General features: G+C 38.1%; 1 long non-coding RNA gene across 1 annotated transcript; it reads right to left on the bottom strand.

The window, feature by feature from the left end:
• Window positions 1-1,148: 1,148 nt before the first annotated feature.
• Window positions 1,149-14,565, bottom strand: LOC129516635 (uncharacterized). Its single transcript, XR_008665812.1, has 3 exons — window positions 14,503-14,565; window positions 4,324-4,576; window positions 1,149-2,362 (listed from the first exon to the last, which is right to left on the bottom strand). It is a non-coding gene; the product is annotated as an uncharacterized LOC129516635 (long non-coding RNA).
• Window positions 14,566-15,752: the final 1,187 nt, after the last annotated feature.

Genomic DNA, 15,752 nt, shown 5'->3' on the forward strand with positions numbered 1-15,752 from the left:
ATCTATAAAGAACTTATTAAACTCAACACCAAAGAAACAAACAATCCAATCATGAAATGGGCAAAAGACATGAAGAGAAATCTCACAGAGGAAGACATAGACATGGCCAACATGCACATGAGAAAATGCTCTGCATCACTTGCCATCAGGGAAATACAAATCAAAACCACAATGAGATACCACCTCACACCAGTGAGAATGGGGAAAATTAACAAGGCAGGAAACAACAAATGTTGGAGAGGATGCGGAGAAAAGGGAACCCTCTTACACTGTTGGTGGGAATGTGAACTGGTGCAGCCACTCTGGAAAACTGTGTGGAGGTTCCTCAAAGAGTTAAAAATAGACCTGCCCTACGACCCAGCAATTGCACTGTTAGGGATTTACCCCAAAGATTCAGATGCAATGAAACGCCGGGACACCTGCACCCCGATGTTTCTAGCAGCCATGTCCACAATAGCCAAACTGTGGAAGGAGCCTCGGTGCCCATCGAAAGATGAATGGATAAAGAAGATGTGGTTTATGTATACAATGGAATATTACTCAGCCATTAGAAACGACAAATACCCACCATTTGCTTCAACGTGGATGGAACTGGAGGGTATTATGCTGAGTGAAGTAAGTCAATCGGAGAAGGACAAACAGTGTATGTTCTCATTCATTTGGGGAATATGAATAATAGTGAAAGGGAATATAAGGGAAGGGAGAAGAAATGTGTGGGAAATATCAGAAAGGGACACAGAACATAAAGACTCCTAACTCTGGGAAACGAACTAGGGGTGGTGGAAGGGGAGGAGGGCGGGGGTGGGGGTGAATGGGTGACGGGCACTGAGGGGGACACTTGACGGGATGAGCACTGGGTGTTATTCTGTATGTTGGTAAATTGAACACCAATAAAAAATAAATTTATTATAAAAAAACTCAGTTACATAGCACCAGTTTTTTCCCTCCACCTTCCATGTTTTCCATGGAAAATAATAGAGTAAGTCTATCATGAAAGGCCCCCATTAGTTATTACACTAGTACCTGTCATTTTCATGGTCTATGGTTAGCACGTGTTGATTTACATATGTATGTATTCATTAACAACCATAGACTGAGATCTTAGAGATGGTTTAGGGATATAATGAGTAGGAGATTGAATCTGATATCTGTAGAAGTATATTTTCTTTCCGTATGATTTTTTTTATGTCATGAAATGGTTAACTTTTTATAGACAGTCTCATTATGTAAAGTAAAATATAAGTAAATAATAAAAGTCTAGAAATAGAAGTGACAGAAATAAACACTCTAAAAAAAAGTTCCAGCAAATGAAAAAGATACAAATCACAAAACATTTGAACTGAATTAAAGAAATGGAGTACCACAAACAAAATATATTGTTATCCCAGGCATTGACAGAGCAGAGATGGCAAAAATCAATGCACCTATTACCCCAAAACATTTTTTAAGCAACTTTAAAACTCAAGTCTCACTGAGTTATGAATTCAGAGTGCTTGCAAATAAAACATTGGTAGGCTGGGGCTTCATGTCCTTTGACTTCTCTTCAACTTCCCCAACTGAAAACGTAACATAGATAAGCAATCAGACAGACAATTACTATTTACAAAATTCAAAGATTTTGTTATTAGTGTCAGAAACTGTTAACAGATCTAGAGGAGATTCAACAGCAGGAAATAATTTTGACAAGGCTGACTTGAGTTCCTACTATGTGCCAGTCACAGCTTCACTAGCATCTGATTCAGCAAGCTGAGTTCAGTGGAAATTGCATCTTCCGGGTCCTCATCTTCAGCTCAGAGAATCAGGTCAGTCCAAAATGAATCTCTGCTTATATAAATGACTTCCTCGTTTGCCTTGCTGAAGGGAATGAGCTTATCAGAATCAGCCTAGTGACAAATCCCAAAGTTTCTTGATGAGATCAGATCATATAGTTCCAGTAAATTAGCACATACCAGATGCAGTATATGCTGAATCTTCAGTATTCAGACTCTTGTCCATTGTCAGCAGGGGAAAATGACCTTCCAGCAAGGTGCTTCAACTAAGGCTCCGGGAGTTTAATTGAGGCTGTGACTAGACCCGAAAGTCTTGAATCTCTGCTCCACTACTTCACACCAGATCTCTGTGTCCTCTCTGACTTCATGAACTCATTTATTAACTGCAGAGAAGTTTTAATACACCAAAAAAGTCCAAAAAAGACTTCTTTGTGCTGCATTCTAATGTTCCCACAGTTCCCTTTGCTGCAGCCTCTAATTTAGAACCACGAGTTGGCAGGAGCTGAATCACAACATTCTTCAGTGGCTCTACTGCCCATCCTGAGCCGCAGGTTCCTGTCGACATCTGAGAGTTGCTTCCTTGGCTCAAAGAACTTCATGAAAGAAAGGGAAGAATATTGAAAATTACATGTAGAATAAATTCTAATAAGGTGAATTCGCTCAGAGATTATGATGTACTTTTTCTCTTAAATTTTTTTAAACTTTTTTAGTTCCAGTATAATTAACAAATTAGTTTCAGATGTGTTATACAGTGATTCAAGAATTCTATACATTAGTGCTCATTACAGTGAGTGTACTCTGAATTCTGCCTCAGAGAGTTCTAGCCCATTTCATCTGACCTTGCTATCTAGCAAAAGCCTGTTCATTTGTATATGTGTATCATATATATTATATTATTTAAACAATATATTAATTATATATAATACATGTATAAAATAACTGGTGAATCTAGGTAAAGGATATATGGAAGTTCTTTATATTTTTGTGTTTTTGTTAAGTTTCAAATTATGTCAAAATTAAAAGTTAGCCAAACTAAATGCAATGCATGATCCTAAACTGGATGTGAGACCAGAGGAAAAAACACTGCCCTGAAGGATGGCAACTGGTAAAATTTGCATAAAGTCTGTATATTAGGAAACAGTACTGTATCAATCTTAATTTCGTGATTTCAGTAATTGTGCTGTGCTTATATTCTTCTTCTTAAGAAGTATTTAGAGGTAAAACAGCATGATGTCTCCAAGTCATTCTCAAACAGTTTAGAAATGCACACACACACAGAGAATGATAAAATAGATGTGACAAAATGTTAAAAATTGATGATTCTGGGTTAAGAGTATACAGAAGTCTCTTTGTAATTCGCATAACTTTTCTGTAAGTTAGAAATTATTTCAAAATAAAACTATATAAATGTATATATGTATTTAAGGTAATCTCTTAAAATTTGTTTGAAAATATAACATAGTCATACTCATGTGTCATATTAGTTTCATGTTATGCCAGTTTATCATTATGGAAGATTTTGAAATCCCTCTTCCCATTTCCCAAAATGAAAATGTTTGCCATTGTGATTTCTTATTTGTCACAGAATAGTAATGTCTATATAAAAGGCAAAAATACTAAACTGCCATAGTTGCCAGATGGATTTCTGAACCATATAATTTTTGCTATGGCATCATATCTTAAGAGGGCAGTTTGCAATTACCCCTCTCAAAATACTACGTTTTTTTCAATGTTCTTTTACCCATGAAGAGAAAGGGAAAGCATAACAATGTACTGTTGTGTTGAGAGTCTATTGTATATCTCAACTTGTCAGGAAATTTCCCTGAATTTGAGAAAATTCTGATGAAGTCCAAGTATTTCAGTAGTAATATAAATAAATAGCTCTTCAATTCAATACGATTTATAGTGTAGAAGTACAGCAGAGAGACAATAGATGTTTTTGGAGAAGACCTAAGTCATATGGCAGCGTTCTAGTGTTTCATACACTGAGGCTCCACTAGTTTAATTTCTCTGATAGCTTCCTCTTACCTTGTCCTCAGCCTACAAGGATGCTGATGGAGTAAGGATGGAATCAGCCAGAATAATTTTCTCCAACAAAGGCAAATAAATCAGTATGAGAGAAAACAATATACATGTCAAGAGCTAAGATTGTATATTGACTCCAACACTACCAGGAAAAAGCACTTGACTACAGCCTCTATTCTAAAACTTGGGTCTACAAAGAGCTTTAAATAATGTTTCTGGGGAAGCTGAGAAGTTAATGGCAGCCATTTTACTTTTGGAGAGTCAAATGCTGATATCCCTTGAAACATTCTGCTCACAAACAAGACTAAAAGTCAGAATAACATCCAGTTGCATCCCTGAAGCTCAATGAAGTCCAAACAAACCACTATAAAATTCTCTCCATGAGCCTTAATCCTAGCGACCATTGAAAAGTCCTGTCTTGCAGGCCAAAGACCTTGGTTGGATACCTGCATTTGGAAGGAGATGAGCTCTATAAAAGATTACTAATAACTTTTGAACTTGGTATTAGAAGGTGCCAGAAGTACCTTACCATCCAAAAAAATGCTATCCAATTATTTGTAGCATGGCACAGATGAAGCATGAGATGGTCCACAAAGTTCCTATGTCTTGTTTTCTGTATGGATACGCTATGTATACATATACATTAATATACAAATACTATTTCTATCAAAGAATAAGTATATCTCCTCTTTGTTGTAATTGGATGTCGTTGCTGGCCTCCATGAAGGTTGCAGATGATTGCTCCCCCAGAAGTAGTCATTAGATCATAGCCACTGAATCACCTAGAACAGAGAAGGGGGTGAGGACTTCACCGAAAAGAAAAAAAAAAAAACAAAAAACAGCAACATAGAGCTAAGGAAACCATATGAATCTTATTCGGTTACTAGTCTTCATCACCATAGCAAACCAAAGGGATAGTTTTGAAAACCCCTTTGGATAATTTCTGCCTCCTGGAATTCTAACCGTCTTGTCTCACTGCCTTGTGAAAGAATCAAGTAACTGATTAACAGAAAGGATTCTCCCTTGATCTTTTCAAAACTCCTTGAAAGGCATATTTCTCACCAAGGATCTTGAGAGCATATTTCTAGCTGATGCCAGGAGTCATTGCTCAGAGATTTACATGTCACAAATGGAATTGATAGCCCTAAAGAGGATATTGGTGTTTGCACTGCAAAGCCATGCCACCTGCTGCATCTCTAGCCTCCTCAATGCTGTAGTAGTAATGCACGCATGTAGAGTTTCCAGAGTGTTCCAACAGTACTTCCTGACAGAAACAAAAGTGGATGTGTATAATAAGCCAGGAGACCCCCTCCTCACTGAGATGGTATTCCCCACTTGCCCTAAATTTAAAAAGTGGTCTCAAATAAAATATAAGACCATAACATAGATGTGGTATATTGTCAGAGACAACTCCCATAACCACCTACCAAAAACAAATCATTGACCTATTTCTTTTCCATCATGCCACTTACCATTCTCTAGAGTTACATCAGCTGTTTGGTGAAACTCCCTCAGCAATATGACAGTAAACACAGAACTCGAGAGCACTGGAAGATGGGTATGTAAATTCAGACATTCAAATCTCTGCCTTGCATGTGTTTACACCTGTGCTCCACTCGTACACTCAAGGATGCAGATCACAGAATCTATGACAGGAAGGCTCATCTTAAAGTGAATCTCAGGACATAGAGAGGAGGCTCTACAGCACTACTGCATTTACAACAGAGTTCACCCAAATTGTAAGCTACTGGTGGAGACATAGTTAAATTGATGCTAGTCAATAAATCGATGAAGATGTCTTCCAAAAAACACTGTTTCAGTGTTGAAATCACAGTGAGCTCTTCCAAATTATGCCATAAATGTTCCTAGAAGTTACACTGAGGACATGCAATCCAGTTTTACATGGGACTAAAAAAAATAACAAACACACCCTTTAGAAGCTTATCTTCTACAAGGAGGTGGGGTGGAGGAATGCCTCTTGGAAAAGAATATTCTTCAATCTTAATTTAAGATTAACCTTCATGGAAACAGATATAGACCCTCAGGGAACTTTGTGTCTAAGCAGGTTCAATGTTTATAGAAAAATTCTAAGATAGCATTCAAATCTAAGTAGCTCACCCCTATGAAACCACAGAGAGTCTGATAAAACCTAAAAAACAAACAACTAGTAAAAGGTTTCTGATCCATTTTAGAGTATTCTGAACAGTAACGTTCTACTCTAAGGGTATGATTTAGAGTCATCCCTAAATCTGGTCTCCAGAGCTGACTTAGGCTAATTTCTAGATCCTACTGCATCTACTTAGATCTTATTCCTCATATATTTTGAATGCTAAATGCAAAACATGTACACTATCGGTGGCTATATTTTAGGTGGGGAATGCAATTCTTCCCCATAGTGGCAATACAGCATCCTCTCAGTTATAAATATCTTCACTTCAATGAGAAAAGATGATGAAATTCTTTTTGAAGACTCTCAAAGGGCTTGCAGATTTTTAAAAATATTACCACCACTTTGTTTGGAAGAAATACAGTTTGGTCGTAAAACCATCATTTGTGATTGGATTTATGAACATGACATGCATTTGCATGCTGTGCGTGAAAATCCTGCACCAAAGAGTGGTTTCAAACAAGGATACTGTTGCTAGTCAGAATTTTCTATCTGTAATATCATTAGCAAATTCCACATTCCCCAACCTGTTGAAAATAAATGTGATTCAAAGAATCTTCCCTTACATAGTCTATCAACTTCAAAATCCTCTTACTCTCATTGAAATTTTTCCATTTAGAAGGGGAAATTCCTTTTTATTTTTGCCCAAAACTCTCTCTTTTAATGGTAGATCAAGAGAAGAGCAATCTCTCTTCTTTCAGTTGTCTGTATGTGCCATGCTAAGCCCTTATGATCTATCCGTAATTTGTGTAGAATATATCATCATTGGGCATGGACCTTAGGAATGTGTTAATAAAAAAATAATTGCCCCACCAAATCTAATTCATTCATGAATAGTCTTGATTAAGTAAGAAACTGTACTCATACTAGATTTTTTTTTTTTAAGTAAGAAAGGAGCTGCCTTAAAGAAGCTTACATTTCATGCTCCTCCTTTACAATAAAGTAGAAGGAAATAAGGGTCAAGTCAAGATACATGTGGTATTTTATGCTAAAAACACATCAAGAGAATTAGCACTTGGGGGATCTGGTAAAGTTTCCTGAGAAGTTGTCATTTTTGTTTGGTTTGAATGCTTACTAGGATTCTGATAAGTGGAAAATCAGGGGCATCCAAGGGAAGTGGAAAGCTCTGAGTCTCTGATGCAGAGGATTGTCTCAAAGTTGGTGGTCGGCTCAGATCAAAATTTCATAGAACTAAATGCTTCGGAATGGTGTGGGAGATGTGAAACAAAGCCCAGTGCTTAAGGTACACTTCTCAAAAACCACAGGAAGGCGACCAGTAGTAATTTGTTGATTGACTAAATCACTTGCAGTGAAATAGCCTCCATAGGTGAGATCCCTGTTTTAAATATCCAGTGTTGGGATCCCTGGGTGGCACAGCAGTTTGGCACCTGCCTTTGGCCCAGGGCGTGATCCTGGAGACCCGGGATCGAATCCCACGTCGGGCTCCCGGCGCATGGAGCCTGCTTCTCCCTCTGCCTGTGTCTCTGCCTCTCTCTCTCTCTGTGTGTGACTATCATAAATAATAAAATTAAAAAAATTAAAAAAAATAAATATCCAGTGTTTACACACTGAGAAAGTATAAATTAAAGCTTCCATATTTTGAACATTTTTACTGTACTACTTCAGAGAAACAAGAATTCCTGTATGAAATACAATGCAAATGAGACTCCTGTGGCAGGCTCACTCCAAGCACAAGTAAGGAGAGCAGCCTTATCACACTAGCAGCTGCACTAGCCCCACTGTTTTATCCTGTCAATAGAAAAATCCTTGATATGCTATTGAATACACAGTTATCTTGACAGCCATCTTCATGTAATATTCAAGATAGCTTTTACAAAGTCTCGGTTATAATATTAGCTTGAGATCTAATGCTTGCTCTTTATTTAAGGGATGATTAACTTGATTTGATGCTTTCTCTGCTGTGCCAATTCAGATTCAGAATTCTCCTGGGCAGATTTCACTATCTTTAACTGACCGTAAATGTAAGATGTTCCTAACCAAAACCCTATTCTTATCAATTACTGTTCTACACCACCAGTTTTACCCCCATTTAACTGAAGAGCTATTTTCATCAGCTTTCCCTCATGTATGGGCCCTGACCTCTGAAAGATTGTAGCCACTGAATTCCTATCACCCAGGATAAGAAAGAACTGTCTTAAAAGCTCTATCTTGGTTCAAGTGGAAAAAAAAAAAAAACCTAGTCAATGACATTAACTGTCTCAAAACTCTTTTACTATTGCCATACAAAAGATTGTTGAGATGGAGTTTAGCTGATTGAAACTTAACGTTTGAGAAGGAAGGAAAAGAGGGAGGGAGGAAGGAAGGAAAGGAGGGAGAGACGGAGGGAAGAAACAGCACTTACAAGTTCCAGAGATAGGATCCAAAGGATTCCCCCTTCTCTTGCAGAAGTAGGATCTGCAAGTTCTAGACTTAGGAACCAAGCTGTCCATGCCTAGATCATTTCATATTCTGGGTTCTAGATGCAACATTTATAAATAAGGTAAGAGTGGCTTATGTTACCCAACACATACGAGACCCCACACATGCGAGTCATGGTCCTGGTACAAACAGATGGCTCACTCTGCATTGAGAAGAAAGTTCAATAAACTATTTACAAAGCTGTGGGCAGAACACAGGGAAGGTGTAGGGAGAATACAGTACCCCGGATTAGTAGGAATGGTTGGCCATTATCATCCCAGGTCTAGGAGCAAAGAGACAAGAGAAGCTGTGAAGAGAGGACCACCTGACAGAGCCTGTGTCCTTAGATTTAGGTATGCAGCTGCCCTGGGCAACTCTACAGGAAGGAACCAGAGCAGCAAACACCTACCCTCACTTTTCACCATCCCTCTGTGTACCCCACTAAGTAAAATGGATAGAAGGTCTAGAGGACCTACCTAATGGCAAAAATCCAGAATATCACATTAGTCATGCAGATTGGGTACATGATTATAAATAAAATTTGTGAAGGAAGAATAATAGTGGGGGGGGGGACTCAAGCTACTTGCTTCATGGACACAAATACTTTGGTGCTAGAGTCTTACAACACTGACAATTCAAAGACTGAATAGAACCTACTTTTTAAAAAAAATCTATTTATTCATGAGAGACACAGAGAGAGGCAGAGACCCAGGCAGAGGGAGAAGCAGGCTCCATGCAGGGAGCCCGACGTGGGACTCGATCCCAAGTCTCCAGGATCACACCCTGGGCTGAAGGCGGCGCTAAACCACTGAGCCACCCGGGCTGCCCAGAATCTACTCTTAAAATTATATGTCTACACATAGACATAGTAAAGTTTTCTAGTTATTACAGACTCAAAAAGTTTGATTGGGAATTGACAGATCAGTAACCTGGGCAGTGTCTATATATAAAAGGCAATATGCATGAGCATCTTGTCTGAGGCTAAAAGGAGGTGAGAAGTTTTGGACACAGACACAGGGAGAGGTGAGGGGAACGGAGAAAAAGTGCAATGTCCTTCCTCTTTTGAGCTGTGGTGGGTTTGCTAATTTAAGTACACTTCACTCAAATATGCAAAGAAATATAGTGTCTTTATATTTTTCTATGCCTCTCTGAGCTTACTTACAAGGTCGCAATGAATTAGGTAGCAGGGGAAGAAAAATCCAAACACGCTGAGTAGTATAATACTACTATATTAATTTTGGCAATCTATTGATTTCATCTTAAAAAAAAAAAAAGGTAACTGAGCCTTTTTTTTTTTTTTGCATAAAAATCAACCTGTTTGATTTCTTCCCTCACAGTCTGCTTCTCTCCAAGATGGTAACTAAGCATGTGACAGGAAGAGGTAGAGGGGACTCACGCTCAGGTCTTTTCACCATCCTCGGGCAACAACTGTCACTGCCTGGTAGCCACTGCCTCCCTCCCCTTAGTACCTGCAGTCAATTCTCCTGTTATTAGGTCAGGGTCTGTAGCTGTCCTAGCTTATCAGGTCCCGGCTTGGTGCCTACAGATGCTCAGTAGCCCTGAGATGGGACTGTGAGCTCCCCTTGGTTCTGGTCCGGGGAAGTCTGCCCATAGCCCTCAGTGACAGAGCCACTTCATCCCCCCACCGTGATTTACCCTGGCACCTTCCCACTCATCCATCCCCTTTCATCATCCAGTCTGGTCCACCTGGGTACAAGGTACAATCTGAGAAAGCTACACTCACCCTGCTCTCACCAAAGCATGCCCGCCCTCCTCTGAGGTACCTCCCAGGGACGGCAATTGGTAGAGACAGCTCCCAAAGCCACAGAGGCAGGACTTGGCCCCAGCAAGAGGACCAGATATATCCCATCCCTACCTCTCTAACTTGCTCCTCACATTATCCTTCCCACAATCCCTAAGGCTGACAACGGCAGGACAATGGCAGCTCTTGTCCACATTTTATTCTGGGATATCCACATAGAGTCAAATCCTTAAGCTGTGGCTGAGGCCTTCTCCCAGTGACATCAGTGAGCCCCACTCAGGGGCAAGATCTAAACCATTCTCAAAACACTAATATATTATTTGCCATTTTCATTCTCATTCTTTTATGAGTATACACTGTGGTTTTCCAGGAGCTGTGTGGGGTGTGATTCCACTAAGGACTGAACACAGAAGCAGATATGTGACTCCAGCTGTCTTCTATTAAGCCAGACATTTGCAAAAATGTTAAAACTACCACTCTTCTCACTATTTTTTTCTGGTTTAAGATATTATCTTTTTTTTTTTTAAATGAAACTATGTTATTTATGCTAACATGTTAACATGTAAGGGGTTTGCTATTGACATGTTAAAATGAATTTTTAAATAAATATCTTTAAAACTTCTCAGTTTTAAGCTCTAATAAGTCCATATTGATGATTCACATAATCAAAAGTTCTTGGACAGCCTCAATTATTCTTTAAGAGTGAAAAGGTATCCTTAGAGCAAATATTTGAGTCCTGCTTCTCTAGTCTCCTCCGCAAAGCCATAGCCTCACTAGAAGTTAACATATATATTTCTATCTATCTATCTATCTATCTATCTATCTATCTATATATCGATGTTAATTCAAATCCTCCTATTCCAGGCAACATTGGGGTTCTTCCTCCCTGGGCAATAAGCCTGTGGTTCACACTTGGAAGTGAAATGTTGAAATGATGGAGATAACATGATTCAGTCCCCCCCTTTGTGATACTCTCCTATAAGAGGATTGGAAAGACAATAACCAAGATTTTGCACTCAGGTAGTATCCTATCAGGGCCTCAGTGACAAAGGTTGACCGAAAGTTGGGGAGCAGATGTTCTTGCTTTAGGCGTGCTCTCAGTAGGACAGCTGGAGACAGCTCGTTAGGGCTCCCAGACTGGGGCTTTGGGGGGGTGAGGCATCTTGATGAGGAAGCCCAAATAGTAGAACAAGAACAAAAGTCTCCCTGACACTTGGGGCCCCCAGAAGAAACACAATAGGGTGGGAGCTGACACCCTGGGTCAAACATGTGGGATCCAGACACTCTAAAGTCAACTCTTAATCTTGATGAAGAGTCACTTCTATCTGTGGGCTGGAGAAGCCTAGGATATACGTAAGTAAGATTACATACCTATGATCAAGTACCAATGCACCATAAATTGTTATAAAAATACGATACAAACTACATATTGTACTTTCTGAGCTAGCCAAAATATTTGAAATTACTTATGAACATAGAATGAACACTTATTTCAAAATAAATGCATTAAAGTTGAAATTACAATAATTAGAATTAATATTTTCAAGTCCTGAGTATTATTCAAAATGCTACTATTTAGGGGGAATCCGTATCTAGTTTGAAATATAGATCTTACCATTATTATATATAGGTATTATTATTATTTCCATCTTAGAGTTGAGAAAACTGAGAGCTTTGTCCAAGGCCACAAGGCTAGGAAGGGTTAATAAAACATACTTTTAAATTTTTTTGTCTCCTTGAATCTACTTTAATACTAAAAGTCAGGCACTCTGTAATGATACCCATTGCCATTATGCTTCATTGTATGTTTATATATAAAAGAGACACCCCTTGACTCTCCACCAGAGCCCCCTGCCTTGTCACAGACACCCATCTGAAATGGTCCTGAGAAATGCAATCTGGTTCAATTTGCTAAGGGGACAAAACTTTCCCAGAAGGTTTAGTGATTGCTACAGTTGGAATGTTCTGAAACCAGGACCATGTTCCTGTCATGGCAAATTAGGTCACCATGGCGAGACATGGGATCATGGGATGACGGAATGTAAGAGCACATTATTAACTGATGTCCTCTCCACTTTAGTTTTCCTAGGTGACATTTAGCAAATTAAATGTAAATGTTCAGAAACACAAAATGCTCCGTTAGATGGTTAAAAAGAGGTGGGGTGGAAGAGGAAGGAGCACACAAACTGGCAGGCAATATAATAATAGGACATTGGCTGTCGTAAAAATTTCTAGAAATGTTATTTTTCTGTCTTTTGGAAGTCATCCCTGAAGTAGTCCAGCACTTTTTCGCCCAAGCTACTGTTTTTGTTTTTGTTTTAAAGTGTGTCAGGACTGATTTTGTTACCTTCTGCTTAGTAAAAATAGGAAGTTTTTAATATGCGAACTTCTAACTGTATACAATGATGCCAGGCAAGAATTAATAAAAATGTGAAACTGGGATCCCTGGGTGGCGCAGCGGTTTGGCGCCTGCCTTTGGCCCAGGGCGCGATCCTGGAGACTCGGGATCGAATCCCACGTCGGGCTCCCGGTGCATGGAGCCTGCTTCTCCCTCTGCCTGTGTCTCTGCCTCTCTCCCTCTCTCTGTGACTATCATAAATAAATAAAAAAAAAAAAAAGAAAGAAAAAAAAAATAAACTGAAACCTTTAAAAAAAAATAAAAATAAAAATGTGAAACTATTTAACCTACACTAACCCATGTTGAACATCTCAAAATGGTAAACTTTTTATTTTAAGTTTTATATATTTCAGATGACAAGTGAGACAGAAAGGCACTATAGCTTCGTGGCTATGCATGTGGGTTCTGGAACAGACTCCATGGTTAGAATCCTGGCTCTACCACCCACTAGCTGTGTGACCTCGGGTAAGTTATTTAACTGCTCTGCAACTCTATTGCATAGTGTGAAAATAAATTTAATAATAATCATATCTACTTTATTAAGAAGTTTTGTTGTGACAAATATGAGTTAACATGGAAAGTACTAAGAAAACTATTTGGTACATATGAGGCACTCAATAAAAGGTGGTTATTAGTATCATCTTACAACCCCTTGACTTTCACAGCTGTTCTAATCTAAAGATAAAACCGATTAACTGATGTTTATCTTTATAATAGATAAAACTGAAATGAAGCATGATACCTTCCACCAATGCTAAAACAAAACACAGAGATGTACTGAAAAAAATACAAATCCCAATTCAAAGGGCACTAGAGAGCTTAGATTCTACTGATTTTTTTTTTGCAGATATAGAAGTATCCACATCATAAAAAAATTTTAAAAAATTAAAAAAAGAAGTATCCACATCATAAATTCTGGCATCTGTACTTTATGAAATATTTTTTTTGCCACATATATTTCTAAAAGATCTCTGTGGACATTGCATGCAAGGGAAAGCAAGAGATTGCTGTAATTGTCCAAGGTAAAGATGAAGCTGAAATGGACTATTGTCAGTGAAGCAGAGATGGGGAGAAGCAGAATTTCTTTATGAAATATCTAATAAATGTGATTTGGGGCTGTTCCCCCACAGATATAAACAATATAAATACAAAAAATAGCAAGTGTTGACTAGGATACAGAGAAATTTGAAAACTCCTGTATTGCTGATGGGACTATGGAATGGTACAGCCACCATGGAAAACAGTTTGGCAGTTCCTCAAATTATTAAACATAGAGTTAGCATACGACGCAGAAATTCTACTGCTAGGTATAGAACCGAAGGAATTGAAAACAGATGTCTACAAATGTCCATGGCAACATTATTTGCACCAGTCAAAAAAGTGGCAACACCCCAACTGTCCATCAATTGATGAATGTATAAATAAAATATGGTATGTCCATTCCATGGAGTATTACTCATTATGAAAAGGAATAATATGATAAATGCTGCAACATGGACGAACCTAAAATCACTGTTAAATGAAAGAAACCAGTCAGACACAAAAGGTCACATATTCTATGATTCTATTTCTAGGAAATATCAGAGTGGGTAAATCCAAAGAAACAGTAGATTAGTGGTTGTCAGCACCTGAGGAGGAAAGAACTGGGAATAAGTAATTATGTGGATAGGGTTCTTCCTGGGGTGATGCAGTGTTCTGGAACTAGACAGTGATAGCAGTTGCCCAATTCAAAGAATACACTAAAAAACCCTAAACTGTACACTTTAAAAGGAGAAGTTGTATGACATTTAAATTGTATTTCATCAAAGCTATTACCAAAAATTATAGGAAAACAAATTTCAATAAAAATATAGGTGAGGAACTACTACTTCTTTACCTCTTCAAATCAGAAAAGTGGATGGTTCTTAGAGGATACACTCAGAAAGTTCCCATGGGGAATTTTGTTTGGGGATAAAGAATTTACCTTATCAATTGCTTCAGGCAACATGGATCAGCAATGTTGATTATCTTCTGGCAGACACACCCTGTAGACAACAGATAATATTTGATGGTCCTTTATGTAAAGGCAAATAGTTCTCAGATCAGCCATAAGAACGGAAAGTAAAAAGTTAGCCTCATCACCAAAAATTAAGTAAAATATTGCATAGTGCTCAAAATGGAACAAGGCTAATTAGGTCTGAAAATAAAACATCGTCTGACACCATCAGAATGATCACTCAAGAAACTATTGGCACAAACTCCAGTGCAATAAAAGAGGATGATGATGTTCTAAGATTTCTAAGCCATCTTTTAAAAAATCAACTGGATAAGTTAACTAATTTACTTCTTTAAAAATAATAATAATAATTTACTCTTACCACCCTCCAAGTCATTTCCTTTATGGTCCCTGAAACATGTATGCCCTTGAGGTTTTTACATGAGGAAAATTCACCCAAATACTCTGAAGTTGAAGAATAAAAAGAAAAGATTTTTAGATTTACAAATTGCAGCATTATACAATATGTCTCTTTGGAATTTAAAATGAGCTACAGATATTTTACTGGATACTTTATTAAATTCATTTACCTTAGATAACTAACTTTGGATATATTGCTGTAGAAGGAGACTGGAATATTCTTGCCTTTTTTATTAGGATAAAGTCGGTAAACACCAACAAATGTACCAACACAGGACGCCTGAGTGGCTCAGCAGTTTAGCGTCGCCTTCAGCCTAGGGCCTGATCCTGGAGACCCAGGATCGAGTCCCACTTCAGGCTCCTTGTATGGAGTCTGCTTCTCCCTCTACCTGTGTCTCTGCCTCTCTCTGTGTCTGTCTTTCCTGAATAAATAAATAAAATATTTTAAAAAATGTACCAACACATTTGATAATCTCTACCTGGATGAGTACATGGAGAACCATATATTAATCATATAGAAGTCAAAGATAGAGCTTTCATTTTTATACTTATCACCTTTAGTCTTTTTGTTGTTGTTGTTGTTCAATTGTGGGCCAGAAAACTCTCTAAATGGTTCTGAATCTGCTCAAGATGTTCTTTCCTTTCCAAATGTTCTTTCCTTTCCTTCTCCAAATGGAGAAGGTAAGCAAAGAGAAAAGAAAAAAAAAATTACATTCTGCTACAAGGGTCACATCTGTTTGAGAAATATAAAGATATTTCAGTTAAATGTACCAGGTTATCAAGGTAGTAATTTCATACTTGCTCTGAAATACTGAAAA

The sequence above is a fragment of the Nyctereutes procyonoides genome, unplaced genomic scaffold, assembly GCF_905146905.1.
Source record: "Nyctereutes procyonoides isolate TBG_1078 unplaced genomic scaffold, NYPRO_anot_genome, whole genome shotgun sequence".
NCBI classification, from domain to species: Eukaryota; Metazoa; Chordata; class Mammalia; order Carnivora; family Canidae; genus Nyctereutes; species Nyctereutes procyonoides.